This window comes from Macaca mulatta, chromosome 15, assembly GCF_049350105.2.
Source record: "Macaca mulatta isolate MMU2019108-1 chromosome 15, T2T-MMU8v2.0, whole genome shotgun sequence".
NCBI lineage: Eukaryota > Metazoa > Chordata > Mammalia > Primates > Cercopithecidae > Macaca > Macaca mulatta.
The window spans coordinates 95,601,268-95,618,711 of NC_133420.1; the positions used below are offsets into that span (position 1 = coordinate 95,601,268).

The window sequence follows — 17,444 nt, forward strand, 5'->3', positions numbered from 1 at the left end:
TGTAAATAATGGGAGACTTCATTTTTCTTGGGCCACAGCTCTTGTGAGAAGCCAAAGCTGCCTCTCAAAACCTGCAGGGTTCTCACGGAAAAGAGTCAAGGGTTATATATTCAATGACTCCACTGACAAGTGACCATAGAAGAGGCAGGGGGCCCTAACGGTGCTAACAGTGTGTCCCCTCCATGCCACAGGAAGGCAGCTAAACACCCTAAACAGCTCCCTGGACCCTGGTTTCCCATAATGCATAGCTCTCTAATTCCCAAACCTAGGGATTTTTCATCCCTGATGGCGTGCCCATTGGCTACTCACACAGGAGAGAATGAGACTGAATTCACATGGCACGAGTGTATGCCCCTCTTTGTGTCTCTAGCCTGCGATGACGTTACTAGTTTCAAAAATAATGGTTATTCATGAGTCCTGGGTCATTGATTGGATATTAGCTTAGACTAAATCCTCTTCAGCATGTCTCCCTGGTTGTTTCATGTGCTTGAGTTTGTGTATTGTATATGGTTCTGTTATTAAAGCTGCCAAGAGTGTAGAATTTTTGGTAAAAATAACCTAAATCACATGAAGTTTAAGCCAAGAAAAGCTTAGAGGACATCTGGTCCAAGCTCATCATTTTTCAGAGGAGGAAACAGATTATTTCATTCATTCACTCATCATTCATTTGTTCCTTTGCTCACTCATTCACCATTGTTTCATGCCTACTATGTGTCAAATAAACAGGGGAGAATTGACTGTTATCCTCACAGAGCTAGAGGGGATCACAAGAATCATCCGCCTGAGAATATTGCCTGAGGCTTGTTAAAAATGCACATTCTGGAGCTGCTACTGAATGCGCACCACAAAGATACTGAGTTGGAATTTCAGTGAAATGGAGTTATCTGCATTTTTAATAAACTCTCCAGGTGATTATTTATATGAACTAAAGTTGCAAACTGAGGCTGACCACATTTGATACAGCGGAAGAAGCAGGCAATTTAACAGGGCCACACTGTATAATAAGGGTTCAGTAGAAGAGGAGCTCCTAATTCCTGTCTGGAGAGATAGGAGAGCAGGGTCAGAGTTCCCTGAAGGAAGGGGAGCAAGAATGCCTGAGCTTGTCCTGAAACGTAAGTAGAACTTCAAGAAGCAAAGAAGCAGAGGAAAGGTAGAACAGGTAGAGAACACAGCATGTGCAGAGCTGCCAAGAGAAGGAAAGCCACGCAGCAGGCTAGTTGGAGGGTTGGAGGTAATCCCATCTCTGTCTCCTCTGAGTAATACTTCCACGACCCACTGGCCCTAGGTCACAGTCCTTCCTATGTAGGCCTGCTGAGCTTAAAGCATTGTTTCCCAAACCAGCAGGGACTTTTATATTACCAGTTACTCTGCACAAAGGGTTTCACAATCACATTAATTTGGGAAATGGCCGGTTAAAGTTACATAGGTGTCTTTGCTTCAGGACCTCGCATATCCTTTACTGTGCCAATGTGCATTGTAACTCTCCAAGAGGGAATCAGAGGATGCTGTGTGTTGACCAGGGAGCCCTATTTCCAAAAAGCACCTTGTTAGTAACATGGAAAGAGTTGAGCAATTCCTAAAAATAGTTAAACATAATTACCATATGATTCAGCAATTCTACTCTTAATTCTAAAGAATTGAAAGGAAGGACTCAGATACAAGTACATCAGTGTTCATAGGAGCATTATTCACAATATCCAAAAAGTGGAAATAACCTAAATGCCAAGGAACAGATGAGTGCATAAAAAAAATATGATATATACATACAATGGAATAGTATTCAGCCTTTAAAAAGAGGGAAATTCTGACACATGCTAACACATGGATAAACCTCAAAGATATTGTGCTGAAATAAGTCAGACACAAAAGAGATATTCAAAAGGACAGAGCATGATTCCTCTTATATGAGGTAACTAGGATAGTCAAGTACATAGAGACAGAAAGAAGAACAGTGATTAGCAGGGGCTGTGGGGAAAGAGGAATGGAAAGTTGTTATTGAAAATAAACACAGTGTGTGAGAAGATGGAAAAGTTCTGGAGATGGATAGTAGCGATGTGTGCACAAAATTATGAATATACGTAGAAGCACTGAATTGTGCTATTCAAAATGGTTAAAATGGTAAATGTTATGGTATGTTTATTTTACTGCAATTTTTTAAAAAGAGAATGTGGGCAGAGTACCTAATACTGATACCTAGCAGACAATTTTAAAGGTTTAAAAAGCACCTTGTTAGGCCAGCAGTGCTCTTTAGAATTACTTAGGATGCTCTTTGGGAACATCTCCTACTCCCAGGAGGATGGGAGTAGAGCCCATCTCCTATTCTGAAAAGGATGGGAGTAGAGGATGAGTCAGTATTTGCTCCTGATTGGTGGAAATGGTGGCTGTAAATGGCCCCTCGCTTCCTGAGAAAAAGAAAAAAGAGAAGCTGAAAAGGAGATGAGATGGTGGTTTGGAAGAACTGCAGAAGGTGTTCTGAGCACGTAGCACTGTGCCTGATATAAATTCTCAGGAATTGAGGAAGGGAAAGAAAGGAAAGAGGATAAAAAGGGGACTGGATGTTGGTGTGACAGGAGAAGGTGGTAATGAAATAGAGGGTGATGGAAGAAGAACTATTTAGACTCAGCTGATCCCAACATGAGCAAATGCCAAGATTTGTTTGGATTTCATTCATTCATTTGACAATTGTTTAGTGAGCTCCATACCCAACATGTGTCAATGACCATTCTAGGTGCTGGAGACTATTCAGAAAAAAACCCATACATATTATATTCTAGTGGATTGGCATTAGTGTTTTATTTTGGTTATCTGTGAAGTACAAGACTCTGCAGAAGGTTGGGTTAGCCAGGAAGCAGATGCTGAGACAGAGTTGGGAGTGTAAAAGATTCATTGGAGAGTTACACCACTGAAAAGAACAGAGCAGAAGCTGGATTAGGCAGAGGGCGCCATTAGACTGTGATGCCATCCAAACAGAGGCCAGCCCACTGGGATGCTGTAGAGCAAACATTGCTGTCACGCAGTAGAAGAGTTCTGTGCTGGGTAGAAACAGCTAGGCTGTCATACCACTCCCTGCAGAAGCCCACCCTGAGAAGAGTGTGTCTTTGCTATCACTGTCTTGCTCATTCATTGAGTAGAGTCCTTCCCGGGAGCTGGAAAGCTGAGGTGGACCCTGAAAGAATTAACACCATCAATGAACCACAATCCATGTAGCTGGAGATCTGAGCAGCAGAGCTCTGTGTCTGCACAAGACATTGGGGGAAACCATAGGCCCCCTATCATTATTTCCCAGTTTGTAATAAAGCATGAATTGGGCACATACACTTTTGAAAGTGGATTTCTGCCTCAGCTCTTCTCCTGTTGGCTTTATCTCTCTCTCTCTCTCTCACACACACACACACACACACACACACACACAGAGTCACTGGGATTTCAAAACCTCTCAAGACTGTTCTTTCTTAAATCTAGAGTACTATTCCTCCTTGGAGAATAGTGGTGTGTGTGTTTGTGTGTTTTAGTGAAGGGTGGTGACCTGTTGCTTTTTCTTTTCTCCCAGGAGGCACCAAGAAAGGGCACAAGCTTTAGCATCAGGCAGACCTTGTTCTCTACTTTGTACTTTGGAGTCCCCAAAGCAAGTCCCTAAACTCCACTGCTCTGAGCCCATTTCTTCATCTTGCAGCAGGCATCTCATCTCATATGCAATGAGATAAAGGCACAGATGATGTGGCACAGTTCCAGGTGTATGTTAAGTACTCACTAAAGGGTCACTGGCATCTTTTAAAAAGCACTGATACTGCACCCTGTGTGGAATAATTGTGAGAAGACCATAGCAAGGACCATAGTTCTGAGATTAGTGTACAGAGGCACGAAGGAAATGCACTAGCTCAGCATGCACCCAAGTTGTAAAATCCTCCAATGATATTGCCTAAAGAGTCTGTCTTTATATTAAACTCAGTGCAACCTATGGTTCACACAGATGTCTTTTTGGTACCTTCCTGGGGCCATCAAAAAGGTGGTACCACTTTTAGAAGCAACAAGAGGACCTCTTGTACTGGGCCCCGTGTTTCAAAGGGCTCCACTCTGACCATTCTCCAGCCATGCCCAACCCCACACAGTAGGGAGTCCATGTGGCCGAAGTGATGTCACCATCAAAAACCCACTCTTCTTCTCCTTGTGGATTCACTCCAGGTATCTGGAACCCCAGAACTCCCTGTCCAAATGGGCTGTGCTACTTCTGGGGCCAGCATGGACTTCTTTCTCAAATGGATTTGGGATTGTCCCCCCAAGAGTGGATCAGGTCTCCAGTGTGTGCATCCTGAGGCCTGAGGAGTGGCCATGGGGTGGCTATTTATGGAACTGTGGATGAAGCTAGATGTGGAGATGCTCATGGTTGAAGGTGGAACAGGGGTTTGAAGAGAAGGGGGTTGGGTCACAGGCAGGAGCTCTCCTTGTGCCAGCACATTCTAGCCGAGATATTCAAGGAGTCTCTGATCATTCTAAATCAAACCTGGCCTTCCAGGTTGCTGTGATAGTATATTTGTTAAGACAAGAGATGAAGACAAGAGATGAAAACAGGTTTTGTTAGCTAGCTTTGGAATTTTTAAATATTTAGATCTATGCGTTTATTGGTCTCCATTTGCAATCTTGCCCCAGGCACTGTAAATACTAGAGGCAGGCCTGGGAGAATTCTCACAGCCTTAGAGTCAGTAGACCTCAAATACCAGGAGAGAAGATGTGCAATGCAGATTCTAAAATCCATGAGAAATCATTAAGGAGTATTAGTGCATCGGGACTCAATGAATACCTTGACAGTTGCCAGACAGCAAATGGTGCACCATGCAAACATTTGTTGTAGTCTAATACATTTTAAAACAAAATAAAGCATTTTTATTTCTAATCCAAGTGCTTCCTGACTTGGCTGTGCTCTATAGCCAACAGTGAACATCTGTAGACCATGTCCCCGTATATGGACCATCTGTACAACACAGTCCTTTGTGTTGCCCATTATACAGGATGACCCATTATACTGAAGAGTGGCTTTATGGAATGACCCCCTTTCCCCTACTGGAAATCTGTAAGGCACATTAAGCTAACAGTCTCCTTGGGGTACTGTTGGGCATAGCTGTATTGCCCAACCACACAGCTGCGTCTTTCATCATCAACTCCAAATCATCTCTCTCCCCACTGCATGTAGCCAGTACTCTCTTCTGCCTAGATTTTTAAAAGGCCAAATTCCTGTCCACAGAAAGGGTTCATGTGTGAGGCCAAGGGCCCATGGTGGAAGCGGCCTATTTGTGCCCCAGCCTCCCCTGACTACCAAGGAAATTCAGAGCCCAGTCAGCAAATGCTATCCAGTCCAGATGCCTCCTTTGATACTGCACAGTAACTGAGATGCTAAGGTAGTGGCTTATTCAGGGGAAGAGCTAGCAAATGAGACAACCAGGAAAAGAAGCCTGGGTTCTTTTTTTGCTCTGTGATTACTTCCTTTAACCCTGCCTGTTCTAGGACCTTAGCTTGTATTAAAACTTGACCTGGCTGTGCTGAACTATTATTAGGCATACTTACTCATAACCCTCAGTGGAGGCAAAGCTGCCATGGGAAATCCTGGGCTCTTGATCCATTTTAGCCTTTGCTGTAGATACCAAGATGCTGGTTGCGCTCTGGCCAGCTGGCCTAGGATTAGTGCTGCTCCAGGCATACAAGCTGTATCATGACAGAGGCAGTATGGCAAGATATAGTGAGTACTGATCTGGGAATCTAGAGACCAGGCTCTAATTTGGTGACTAAGCCAAGTCAAATCTGACTAGAGCTTGTGCTCTGAAGTGAGGAGCCTTCAGAATCCACTCCATCTCCACCACATAAGCAAATTACCTGACCACTCTGAACCTCAGTTTCTTCATCTATTCAACAAGAATCATACCTGTGTTACAAAGTTCTTGGGGGATTCATGTGTTTATTACAAAGCTGGCCATTAATAAATATTGATTCCCCTTCACTTTTAAAATTCAAGGAGTTGAATCAGTTGATCTTTATAGCTCTGACATGCCTTTATGATGTCCCTTGGCTTCATATTCCAAAATTTTCTCCAGGATCCATGATATATTCTCCGCTTGGGCCATTTTCCTCCTCAACCCAGCTGTGTTCATTGAAAAGTTTGCAGCCTGGGCTAGTCCACCTGGCAGTTGGCACTATTAATGATTCACCAAGAAGATGGATCCAGGAAGTGACTTATGACAAGAATACTTTCTGTGTGGTTTGAGAGAGGTTCCAGTAGGGCTTAGAAGTCAATGGGCATGCCATCCTGAGGCATAGGAACCACAGCGATCACGCGTGCAGGGGAAGCTCCATTCAAGGAGGCTGCAGCTGCACAGAGCAATGCCAAGTCTTCATCTCTTAGTATTACTTCCCCTGGGCTTCAGCCTCAGGACTGGTGCATAGAGCAGGGTACTAAGGGGTAATCCTAAGCTATCAGAGAGTGAAAGAGAAATTCTATACCACCAGACTGAAAGCCAGCAACTCTTTTGTTTACAAATAACAAAAAACCAATCTGCGTTTGCTTCAGTTGAGAAGGGAAAGATCTTGAAAAACATAGGGTACAAATGCAATGAGACATCAGAATGGAACTGAAATGTTAATCCAGCTCCCTCTCTCTTCATCTTTCGTCTCTACTTATTTTGACTTGGTTGTTCTATTCTCCTACCTCTGCAGACCTGCCTCCTCTTCTTTTCTGATTCACGTAAGTACAAATGATGTCTATCTCACATTCTCAGGTTTACACTTCACCATCCTGAGGAGGGAAAAGGGAGTAAGTCAGCCAGTCTTTCCATATGCATGGATAAATAGGCAGGTGTAGTTGTAGATACAGACATAGACATAAATATGGATACATATCAATCTGGATTTCAAATCCACAAAGAGGAGGTTCTGAGGCATCCATCTTGGTTCAGGTACTCACCCCTCTTCTGATCAATAACCTCCAACATTTGGCATATTTATTAACAAGAATCCCCACAATGACTGAGGGGGCAAGAAGTAGGTGAGCCTGGCATATGATTCAAAAGGTATTCACAGCAGCCTAATGAGTTGGGCCACTATGAGGGCTAGAATCACGATTCTAACAGTCAAAGGGAGCCCAATAGTTACAGGATTGCCACATACCAATAGTGAATAAATAGTGAACCTCAGCCAACAGGAAAGCCTGCCTTGATTAAGCTATCATCATGGACACCTGCTTCCGGGCCCTTATTATCATGAATTTTTGCTGCAGCATTTACTCTGAGTTCAGACTGTCAGTAATTCAGACTTAGGTCTTCATCTTTTGTGGGCTGCCACAAAAGACTGTCTACACAGTGCCACAGCTCACCCTCTCTCCCTAACCTGAGCACCCTGTGTGACTTGTATTCTCTCTAGAAGCTGCATTCTTTCCGAAGAATCATTATTCTGAGGAGCACTGAAAGGAGGAGCTTAAAATACTTTGGGTGTCAAAAGTAGGAGCAACAGATTGCCATTTGTGTATCTTTTCTCTATCTAAAACTTCCAATTTAAAAATCCTTTATGGGAATGGAGAGCATTAGGACAAATACCTAATGCATGCGAGGCTTAAAACCTAGATGATGGGTTAATGGGTGAAGAAAACCACCATGGCACATATGTAACAAACCTACATGTTCTGCACATGTACCCCAGAACTTAAAGTAAAAAAAACTCTTTACTAAACACTTCTTAACCATGTAACTACCTCAGCACCACCTTAAACAAAGAACTACTTATTAACATATCAAGAATTTAACATACATTCTTCATTGACCTTTTTTATTCTCATCCATTGTGCTTACTATGTCCAACAGCATTCCACTGAACTTCTGCACTTGATTTCTAGGAAGATCTGATGTCCTTCTGAAGTTTATCTCTATGATCTCCCAAGTTGTTGAGTTAAATCAGAGACAACATTGTCCCTCTAATCATTAATAGTTCTTTCTGAAAATCCAAAATCACTTTAGAAAACGTTTTCATAATGAACTGGGGGCAATGTCTTAGCATCCTCCGTCACAGTGGGAACAAGAAGAGTACCCACTATCAATGCAGTTGATACTGTGCTGGAGATTCTGTTCAGCACAGTAAGGTCAGGAAAAAGAACTAAAGGCTTCTATTCCTGTGATGATGGTGAACGACTATGGGCTGCTGCTTCACTCTTCAAAATCAAATCCATGGGAATCATAAAAGTGAGAGGAAAATTTGGATTACAGAAACAGCAACAAAATCTGGAATACTGAGAAACTCCTGAGGATGTTGAAGTCAGTGTTAAACTAGAGTGAGAGGTGGAGTGTGGAACGATGTGGGAGGAAGGTAACTAAAGTCCTGAGAAAGGATGACCAGAGATGGTAAGAAGACAATTAAGATTCCAGGTTGCATTCTTGCCTCTCCCTTTAATTGCCTTAGGCCCTACATTGGCTGCCTTTTCACTTAGAAATCAGCTGACACAACCCAGTCCACCAATGCCAGGGAGTATGAGAGTAATAGGAAAGTCCTTTTAAGATAAGAAATTAATGAAAACTGATAGGGAGAGACCAGCCTCCCTAAACTTTCATTTATCTGTTCGCTTTTACCTCACTACACCTAAAACTTTTTAGTACAGACTTAGGAGATAACTACTTTCTCCAAATACTGTTTTGGCCTAATGGTCTAAAGTCAAAACCCTGTGGATTAAAGTCAAACCCAGGCAACTGCCTGGTAGAGTGGCAAAGAAATATTAATAGTCAGCAGTGGTGCTATGGTTGTTTCTGTGACACTGTACCTTGGAACTAAGCCCACTCTCTTTCTTAAAGTTTCCAGCACTGACAAAGACGAGGACTGTGAATAGACCTTTTTAAGTACATACTACCTGACAGAGTCCATGACCACTGAATGGGTCATGAGCTCACGGGCTAAAATAAACAGACTCCTGTTTAATACCACAGACTACAACATATATCATTCAAAGCAGACCTATTAGAACAGAGGACAAAGCTTTCAGTAAAGCCTGCTAAGATATTTAAGGAAATGAGAAAAAATATTACCAATATGAAATAAGAACCAAAATAATAATGAAAATAATCAAGTGGAAGTATAGCTATAACAAATAGAATGGTTGGAAAAAAGAATACAGTATGATAGATGTGGCTAAAAATGAATTAATAAAATATAAGATCATATTGAGGTTTCATAAAAGATGATGAATAAAAGAAAGAAAATATGAAATAAAACCTAAAATAAATGGATAGTATAAGTCAAGATGCCAACACCCAGAAGCTAGAAACTCTAGAAGGAGAGGAAAATAAAAATGAAGAAAAATACTTGGAGAAAAAAAATGAAGATATATTTCTCAGAATTTAATACAAATGACATAGATTAAAATAGCCCATACATTGTCAAATATAAGAGATTAGGAAAAATTGACACCTAAATATAGTAAAATTTAAAGACATCAAAAGCAAGAACAATTACCCATACTTTTAGAAAGAACAGCTCAACCATAGAAGAATAAACATCAAAATAACATCAGACTTCTCAACAGCAACACTGAATGCAAGAAGATAACAGCAAAATGGCATAGCACTTTTAAAGTAATAAAGGAAAGAAGGAAGAATAAAGAGAAAAAGCCAAAGTAAGTATAATGGCTGGAAAATATTAAGAAAGATGACAAAAATATGTTCTAACATAACAATAATAATAATAAATATAAATGTATTAAACTCACCATTTAAAAGACACAGATTCTCAAATTTGATTAATAAAAGAGGCTTCAAATATAGTTACTAGTGGAGCTCACTCAAAACAAAAAGATACAAAAAGACTTAAATAGATGGAAATATATAACAAGAAAATATTAGCCACAGAAAGGCTGCAGTAACAATCCTAATATTTGATCAGATTATTTAAGAAAAATATGTCTTAAAAAAACAAAAAAGATCTCATATACAAATAAAAGGAAGTAATAAAAAGACATATTTATTATATACATATACACACCTAATTATACAGACTCAAAACATACCAAGTAACAACTAACAAAACCAAAGAGAGATAAGTGAAGTAATGTAAGTTACCAATTTTAACCCACCACTTTCAGAAACTGAAATTTATAGATCAACCAAAGAAACACATGTAGATTTATCAAAGATATGTAAAGAATTATGCAACACACAAACATAAAATCCATAGAATTCTTTGAGTTTATACAGAAGAATTTTACAAAAATAAATCTTTATGATGCCAAATTGGCTTGGCATTTCAAGGCTGCTTCAGTATTATGAAACCTTTACATTAACACTTTTTTTCACAACTGCCATGACTGAGGAAAGAGTGTGGAAATTGCACTCGGGCTTTTACATGCTTTCATCTGGAAATGACACACATCCTTTCACTTACATATATTGGCTAAGGAAATTAACAAGGTTATGCTTAACTTCAAGAGGCAGGAAAATAGAATTCTCCTATATCCTGGAAGAAATGGAAACTAGATATGAGTGACAACAGCAATGTCTACTAGGGGCAATTTTAATGAAGGTGAAAATCTACAAGATTTAAATATGCATGTAGCAATATTGAGAAACCTTAAAAAACAGCTCTGACTAAAAAAATTAGAAAACAAAGAAAATAAGCTACAAAACACAATATTATTTACATAAATATAAAATTCATGCATATATTGAAAATACATACATATTTAAAAATATTTTAAATGGTATCTATAGAGAAAAGGCAAATAGCAGTAGAATATGGGATAAAGATAAAGAGAATAAATAAGTCAATAAATAACAGAAGGGCTTTGTAAGACCAATGATAGTAGCATGCTATGAACAGAAGAGCATGATTGACTCTACCCTCTGATGCTGAATTGCTGTTGTTGTTTTTTTTTTTGTTTTTTTTTTGTTTTTTTTTTAAATTTATTTATTATTATTATACTTTAAGTTGTAGGGTACATGTGCATAACGTGCAGGTTTGTTACATATGTATACTTGTGCCATGTTGCTGTGCTGCACCCATCAACTCGTCATTTACATCAGGTATAACTCCCAATGCAATCCCTCCCCCCTCCCCCCTCCCCATGATAGGCCCCGGTGTGTGATGTTCCCCTTCCTGAGTCCGAGTGATCTCATTGTTCAGTTCCCACCTATGAGTGAGAACATGCGGTGTTTGGTTTTCTGTTCTTGCGATAGTTTGCTAAGAATGATGGATTCCAGCTGCATCCATGTCCCTACAAAGGACTCAAACTCATCCTTTTTTATGGCTGCATAGTATTCCATGGTGTATATGTGCCACATTTTCTTAATCCAATCTGTCACTGATGGACATTTGGGTTGATTCCAAGTCTTTGCTATTGTGAATAGTGCTGCAATAAACATACGTGTGCATGTGTCTTTATAGCAGCATAATTTATAATCCTTTGGGTATATACCCAGTAATGGGATGGCTGGGTCATATGGTACATCTAGTTCTAGATCCTTGAGGAATCGCCATACTGTTTTCCATAATGGTTGAACTAGTTTACAATCCCACCAACAGTGTAAAAGTGTTCCTATTTCTCCACATCCTCTCCAGCACCTGTTGTTTCCTGACTTTTTAATGATTGCCATTCTAACTGGTGTGAGATGGTATCTCATTGTGGTTTTGATTTGCATTTCTCTGATGGCCAGTGATGATGAGCATTTTTTCATGTGTCTGTTGGCTGTATGAATGTCTTCTTTTGAGAAATGTCTGTTCATGTCCTTTGCCCACTTTTTGATGGGGTTGTTTGTTTTTTTCTTGTAAATTTGTTTGAGTTCTTTGTAGGTTCTGGATATTAGCCCTTTGTCAGATGAGTATATTGCAAAAATTTTTTCCCATTCTGTAGGTTGCCTGTTCACTCTGATGGTAGTGTCTTTTGCTGTGCAGAAGCTCTTTAGTTTAATGAGATCCCATTTGTCAATTTTGGCTTTTGCTGCCGTTGCTTTTGGTGTTTTAGACATGAAATCTTTGCCCATGCCTATGTCCTGAATGGTACTACCTAGGTTTTCCTCTAGGATTTTTATGGTATTAGGTCTAACATTTAAGTCACTAATCCATCTTGAATTAATTTTCGTATAAGGAGTAAGGAAAGGATCCAGTTTCAGCTTTCTACTTATGGCTAGCCAATTTTCCCAGCACCATTTATTAAATAGGGAATCCTTTCCCCATTTCTTGTTTCTCTCAGGTTTGTCAAAGATCAAATGGCTGTAGATGTGTGGTATTATTTCTGAGGACTCTGTTCTGTTCCATTGGTCTATATCTCTGTTTTGGTACCAGTACCATGCTGTTTTGGTTACTGTAGCCTTGTAGTATAGTTTGAAGTCAGGTAGCGTGATGCCTCCAGCTTTGTTCTTTTGACGTAGGATTGTCTTGGAGATGCGGGCTCTTTTTTGGTTCCATATGAACTTTAAAGCAGTTTTTTCCAATTCTGTGAAGAAACTCATTGGTAGCTTGATGGGGATGGCATTGAATCTATAAATTACCTTGGGCAGTATGGCCATTTTCACGATATTGATTCTTCCTATCCATGAGCATGGTATGTTCTTCCATTTGTTTGTGTCCTCTTTTATTTCACTGAGCAGTGGTTTGTAGTTCTCCTTGAAGAGGTCCTTTACATCCCTTGTAGGTTGGATTCCTAGGTATTTTATTCTCTTTGAAGCAATTGTGAATGGAAGTTCATTCCTGATTTGGCTCTCTGTTTGTCTGTTACTGGTGTATAAGAATGCTTGTGATTTTTGCACATTGATTTTGTATCCTGAGACTTTGCTGAAGTTGCTTATCAGCTTAAGGAGATTTTGGGCTGAGACAATGGGGTTTTCTAAATATACAATCATGTCATCTGCAAACAGGGACAATTTGACTTCTTCTTTTCCTAACTGAATACCCTTGATTTCTTTCTCTTGCCTGATTGCCCTAGCCAGAACTTCCAACACTATGTTGAATAGGAGTGGTGAGAGAGGGCATCCCTGTCTTGTGCCAGTTTTCAAAGGGAATTTTTCCAGTTTTTGCCCATTCAGTATGATATTGGCTGTGGGTTTGTCATAAATAGCTCTTATTATTTTGAGGTACGTTCCATCAAAACCGAATTTATTGAGCGTTTTTAGCATGAAGGGCTGTTGAATTTTGTCAAAAGCCTTTTCTGCATCAATTGAGATAATCATGTGGTTCTTGTCTTTGGTTCTGTTTATATGCTGGATTATGTTTATTGATTTGCGAATGTTGAACCAGCCTTGCATCCCAGGGATGAAGCCCACTTGATCATGGTGGATAAGCTTTTTGATGTGTTGCTGAATCCGGTTTGCCAGTATTTTATTGAGGATTTTCGCATCCATGTTCATCAGGGATATTGGTCTAAAATTCTCTTTTTTTGTTGTGTCTCTGCCAGGCTTTGGTATCAGGATGATGTTGGCCTCATAAAATGAGTTAGGGAGGATTCCCTCTTTTTCTATTGATTGGAATAGTTTCAGAAGGAATGGTACCAACTCCTCCTTGTACCTCTGGTAGAATTCAGCTGTGAATCCATCTGGTCCTGGACTTTTTTTGGTTGGTAGGCTATTAATTGTTGCCTCAATTTCAGAGCCTGCTATTGGTCTATTCAGGGATTCAACTTCTTCCTGGTTTAGTCTTGGAAGAGTGTAAGTGTCCAGGAAATTATCCATTTCTTCTAGATTTTCCAGTTTATTTGCGTAGAGGTGTTTATAGTATTCTCTGATGGTAGTTTGTATTTCTGTGGGGTCGGTGGTGATATCCCCTTGATCATTTTTAATTGCGTCGATTTGATTCTTCTCTCTTTTCTTCTTTATTAGTCTGGCTAGTGGTCTGTCAATTTTGTTGATCTTTTCAAAAAACCAACTCCTGGATTCATTGATTTTTTTGGAGGGTTTTTTGTGTCTCTATCTCCTTCAGTTCTGCTCTGATCTTAGTTATTTCTTGCCTTCTGCTAGCTTTCGAATGTGTTTGCTCTTGCTTCTCTAGTTCTTTTAATTGCGATGTTAGAGTGTCAATTTTAGATCTTTCCTGCTTTCTCTTGTGGGCATTTAGTGCTATAAATTTCCCTCTACACACTGCTTTAAATGTGTCCCAGAGATTCTGGTATGTTGTATCTTTGTTCTCATTGGTTTCAAAGAACATCTTTATTTCTGCCTTCATTTCGTTATGTACCCAGTAGTCATTCAGGAGCAGGTTGTTCAGTTTCCATGTAGTTGAGCGGTTTTGAGTGAGTTTCTTAGTCCTGAGTTCTAGTTTGATTGCACTGTGGTCTGAGAGACAGTTTGTTATAATTTCTGTTCTTGTACATTTGCTGAGGAGTGCTTTACTTCCAATTACGTGGTCAATTTTGGAGTAAGTACGATGTGGTGCTGAGAAGAATGTATATTCTGTTGATTTGGGGTGGAGAGTTCTATAGATGTCTATTAGGTCTGCTTGCTGCAGAGATGAGTTCAATTCCTGGATATCCTTGTTAACTTTCTGTCTCGTTGATCTGTCTAATGTTGACAGTGGAGTGTTGAAGTCTCCCATTATTATTGTATGGGAGTCTAAGTCTCTTTGTAAGTCTCTAAGGACTTGCTTTATGAATCTGGGTGCTCCTGTATTGGGTGCATATATATTTAGGATAGTTAGCTCTTCCTGTTGAATTGATCCCTTTACCATTATGTAATGGCCTTCTTTGTCTCTTTTGATCTTTGATGGTTTAAAGTCTGTTTTATCAGAGACTAGTATTGCAACCCCTGCTTTTTTTTGTTCTCCATTTGCTTGGTAAATCTTCCTCCATCCCTTTATTTTGAGCCTATGTATGTCTCTGCGTGTGAGATGGGTCTCCTGAATACAGCAGACTGATGGGTCTTGACTCTTTATCCAGTTTGCCAGTCTGTGTCTTTTAATTGGAGCATTTAGTCCATTTACATTTAAGGTTAATATTGTTATGTGTGAACTTGATCCTGCCATTATGATATTAACTGGTTATTTTGCTCGTTAGTTGATGCAGTTTCTTCCTAGCCTCAATGGTCTTTACATTTTGGCATGTTTTTGCAATGGCTGGTACCGGTTGTTCCTTTCCATGTTTAGTGCTTCCTTCAGGGTCTCTTGTAAGGCAGGCCTAGTGGTGACAAAATCTCTAAGCATTTGCTTATCTGTAAAGGATTTTATTTCTCCTTCACTTATGAAACTTAGTTTGGCTGGATATGAAATTCTGGGTTTAAAATTCTTTTCTTTAAGAATGTTGAATATTGGCCCCCACTCTCTTCTGGCTTGTAGAGTTTCTGCTGAGAGATCTGCTGTTAGTCTGATGGGCTTCCCTTTGTGGGTAACCCGACCTTTCTCTCTGGCTGCCCTTAAGATTTTTTCCTTCATTTCAACTTTGGTGAATCTGGCAATTATGTGTCTTGGAGTTGCTCTTCTCGAGGAGTATCTTTGTGGCGTTCTCTGTATTTCCTGGATTTGAATGTTGGCCTGCCCTACTAGGCTGGGGAAGTTCTCCTGGATGATATCCTGAAGAGTGTTTTCCAACTTGGTTCCATTTTCCCCCTCACTTTCAGGCACCCCAATCAGACCTAGATTTGGTCTTTTTACATAATCCCATACTTCTTGCAGGCTTTGTTCATTTCTTTTTCTTCTTTTTTCTTTTGGTTTCTCTTCTCGCTTCATTTCATTCATTTGATCCTCAATCGCTGATACTCTTTCTTCCAGTTGATCGAGTCGGTTACTGAAGCTTGTGCATTTGTCACGTATTTCTCGTGTCATGGTTTTCATCTCTTTCATTTCGTTTAGGACCTTCTCTGCATTAATTACTCTAGCCATCAATTCTTCCACTTTTTTTTCAAGATTTTTAGTTTCTTTGCGCTGGGTACGTAATTCCTCCTTTAGCTCTGAGAAATTTGATGGACTGAAGCCTTCTTCTCTCATCTCGTCATAGTCATTCTCCGTCCAGCTTTGATCCGTTGCTGGCGATGAGCTGCGCTCCTTTGCCGGGGGAGATGCGCTCTTATTTTTGGAATTTCCAGCTTTTCTGCCCTGCTTTTTCCCCATCTTTGTGGTTTTATCTGCCTCTGGTCTTTGATGATGGTGATGTACTGATGGGGTTTTGGTGTAGGTGTCCTTCCTGTTTGATAGTTTTCCTTCTAACAGTCAGGACCCTCAGCTGTAGGTCTGTTGGAGATTGCTTGAGGTCCACTCCAGACCCTGTTTGCCTGGGTATCAGCAGCAGAGGCTGCAGAAGATAGAATATTTCTGAACAGCAAGTGTACCTGTCTGATTCTTGCTTTGGAAGCTTCCTCTCAGGGGTGTACTCCTCCCTGTGAGGTGTGGGGTGTCAGACTGCCCCTAGTGGGGGATGTCTCCCAGTTAGGCTACTCAGGGGTCAGGGACCCGCTTGAGCAGGGAGTCTGTCCCTTCTCAGATCTCAACCTCCGTGTTGGGAGATCCACTGCTCTCTTCAAAGCTGTCAGACAGAGTCGTTTGCGTCTGTGCAGAGGTGTCTGTGTGTCTTAGTTTACTGTGCCCTGTCCCCAGCGGTGGAGTCTACAGAGACAGGCAGGTTTCCTTGAGCTGCTGTGAGCTCCACCCAGTTCGAGCTTCCCAGCAGCTTTGTTTACCTACTTAAGCCTCAGCAATGGCGGGCGCCCCTCCCCCAGCCTCGCTGCTGCCTTGCCGGTAGATCACAGACTGCTGCGCTAGCAACCAGGGAGGCTCCGTGGGTGTGGGACCCTCCCGGCCAGGTGTGGGATATGATCTCCTGGTGTGCCTGTTTCCTAAAGCACAGTATTGGGGTGGGAGTTACCCGATTTTCCAGGTATTGTGTGTCTCAGTTCCCCTGGCTAGGAAAAGGGACTCCCTTCCCCCTTGCGCTTCCCAGGTGAGGCAATGCCTCGCCCTGCTTCAGCTCTGGCTGGTCGGGCTGCAGCAGCTGACCAGCTCCGATCGTCCGGCACTCCCCAGTGAGATGAACCCAGTACCTCAGTTGAAAATGCAGAAATCACCGGTCTTCTGTGTCGCTCGCGCTGGGAGTTGGAGACTGGAGCTGCTCCTATTCGGCCATCTTGCTCCGCCCCCGCTGTTGTTGTTTTAAGGCATAGGGTTCAGCTTAGAAAAGAATAAATTGACTTCATTATTTTCAGATGACATTACAATATTCCTAGAAAACCTAAAAGAACACACATAGAAATTTTTAAAATTAATAAGTTTATCAGTGTTCTTGGATTCAAAATCAATGTAAATAAATTTGTTGCATTTGTACTAACTGGCATGATTAGTTAGAAAATGTAATTTTATAAAAGATTGTTTGCAATGATAAGTTTAAAAAACTTTAAGGGCCTAAAAATAAATCTAACTGAATATGGAAAAGATTTTAATGAAGAAAAATACTAATTTTATTGGAGCACTCAAAATCATAAAGCTGCCTGTTATTACTAAATTGATCTATATATTTA

General features: G+C 40.6%; 1 long non-coding RNA gene across 1 annotated transcript; it reads right to left on the reverse strand.

Moving 5' to 3' along the window:
* Nucleotides 1–2,771: 2,771 nt before the first annotated feature.
* Nucleotides 2,772–17,086, reverse strand: LOC114672802 (uncharacterized). Its single transcript, XR_013404860.1, has 4 exons — nucleotides 16,971–17,086; nucleotides 6,695–6,781; nucleotides 5,560–5,697; nucleotides 2,772–3,166 (listed from the first exon to the last, which is right to left on the reverse strand). It is a non-coding gene; the product is annotated as an uncharacterized LOC114672802 (long non-coding RNA).
* Nucleotides 17,087–17,444: the final 358 nt, after the last annotated feature.